The sequence below is a fragment of the Cynara cardunculus genome, unplaced genomic scaffold (assembly GCF_001531365.2).
Source record: "Cynara cardunculus var. scolymus isolate 2C unplaced genomic scaffold, CcrdV1 Un_Scaffold_589, whole genome shotgun sequence".
Lineage (NCBI taxonomy): Eukaryota > Viridiplantae > Streptophyta > Magnoliopsida > Asterales > Asteraceae > Cynara > Cynara cardunculus.
The window spans coordinates 9,555-12,228 of record NW_020200591.1 but is presented as its reverse complement, the minus strand read 5'-3'; positions in this window follow the sequence as shown (position 1 = coordinate 12,228).

The following is a 2,674-nucleotide window of genomic DNA, read 5'->3' as shown; positions in this document are numbered from 1 at the left end:
TTCTGTCTTGTATGCGTCTAACTCTTCCATCAAGTTAAACCGAATTGTTGGCCATGCATCTTCATGAAGGCCAAGGTGGACAACTATTGCTCGAAATCCACAGTTTCCATCACCTCTCACATCATGTACATGTCTGATGTAAGGGTGAAACATTTCAGGAAATTGATTAATATATGGATGCGCATTATAATTATTATTGACGAAAGAACTATATCTTGCTGGTTCCTGGTAACTTATTTCATTCAAGTCAACAAATGATGATGCGTTCGAATATATAAAATAATATGTAAATAAATATAATAAAATAAATATAAAAATCTAATAATATATATATGAAATAATTTGTAAATAATATATAATAAATTAATATAAAAATATAATAATATATATATATATATATAAAAAGTAATTTGTAAATAATAAAATAATATATATTTTTTTAATGTAAATATATAAAATAAAACAAAATTAATAAAATGATTATTGAAGTGATGTTTATAAAAAAGGTTAATTGATACAATTTTCAAGAAAATCACACCCTTTACTGAGGGATAACACATTTTAATAAACATTACTTAAAACAATGGACATCATTAAAATGTCATCATCATACATGTCAAACTCTGTCATTAAGTAAGCCATAAAGAAGACTATCATTAACTCATTATCCCCAAAACATATCTCTTATCGATTTCAAGGGTCGTGTCAAAGTTTATCATCACTTATTATTCACCTAAGGAAACATTCACATTAATTAAAAATAAAAATTTGCAATAGAAGATAGGCATGCAAATACTGCTTTTAACCATCTGTTTGTTAGTGACTTAATGAGTTTAATGAGACTCACGACTTATTTGATTAGCTACAAGTGACTGTTTGGTAGTGATTTATTCAGTAAAATTTTATATGAAAGCTTCATGCAAGAAGTCAAGTTTTTTTTTTCCAAACCTGTCTATCCCAATTAAAAAAACATGCGCATTCCATATATGAAAAAATAATCTCAAACAAAAACCTTCTTAATCTATATAGATAGATTAATCCACATCACTATCTTTATCCATACATGATTCAATGGAAAATCAACCAAACAACCCCTAAAAAAATACCAAAAGTTCAAATTTAAAGAAAATATATTCTATAAATTATTCATCACAATACACTTTAAGTTTTTTTTTATAAATATAATAACACATTCAACCTTGTTAGTGAAAACAATTAAAATAATATTTATTTCTACTCAATATTGAATTTTAACGATTTCTCCAAAATTTATAAATTTGTATGTAACACCCCTAAAATAGAAGTAAATATAAGCCGAAAAATAATTGCGGAATAAATACTTAAATAATATAGATCACCCAAGATTGGGAAATGGAAAGCGTTTACAGCAATAATCATGGATGATAACTAACAACCTAATAATCTAAACCGAAATAGGTGAAAATTAACATTGGATATCGCTACGATCTTCAAAAGAAATCTATTCAATAATATGATGCTAAGTTTCTTCAAAGTAGTATCTCCAAAAATGCCCCTAATGGCAGCCATCGCTCCACTAAAACCTTGGGAGCCTCATCACTTGAAGATCCTGATATACATGTCATTTAAGAAAAAATGTTTAAGGTTTAACACTCAGTGAGATCACACAATTTTATAGATACAGTTAGAATCATGAAATCGTGAATATAAGGCTTAAACAAGTAAAGAGTTCAAGCAATTTCAGCAATAAGACGATAAAGTCAATAACACGTCTTGCGACGATGGGAGAGATTCAATTTCCATTTATTATAAATCTATGTTATAGAGCTTATATTTATGGAACATTGATCATCGAGTTCAACCACCCACGGTCTGTGGTTCGCGTCCCCCAATGAACTAAGGTATGCCCATTCGCTAGAATCAAATCGTTATAGGTCACACAATCATCGATTTCAACCACCCATGGTCCCTCCGGTGATTCAACACCCGTATCTAGCGTATCTAGCTATGTTGGGGAAAACAACTATCCCACCAATATTCACAGGGCGCAACTTCAGGTCGTGGGACAACCCGTTTAACTCACTGTGTTCGTCCCTAAACTTATGTCATTCTACACAACTACTGTAGCGACTTCTGGCTGCATGGCAGGTTGGGGTACTTGCGGATTTGGCCCTATTTTGTTCTTTTTTCTGGATTTTCCCACAAGACTTACACCAAGGTAAACACCATATAAAATCACATTAAATACAAAGTTTCAAGATTGTATGTCTTGAAATCAAATATAAAACAAGGGGTACTTAAAAATCCAGGTGTTAGAGGCTGTTTGGCAGTTGCTGAATGATTTAGTACAGAATAGTTAAGAGGTCAGAATGGTTGAGAGGGTCAGAATGGTTAAGTGCTGAATGAAATAATGTTGTTTGGTAAATGTTCTCTGAATGATAATAAATTACCATTTTAACCCTGACAAGGGCAAAACCTCAAAATCAGTAAAACAGTAAAATTAGGACAAATCAAGCAAACTACAAACTGAAAACCAGCACTAAAATTAGGGCAAATCTAGCAAACTACAAACTACTTTGGAGGCTTCGAAGTTGAAGGCACAAAATCATTAGGGTTTATATCTGAATCACAAAATCGATGACCTGAGGGGGAAGACGGCGACCATGGAACTGACGAAGGAGGGGGAAGACGGCGA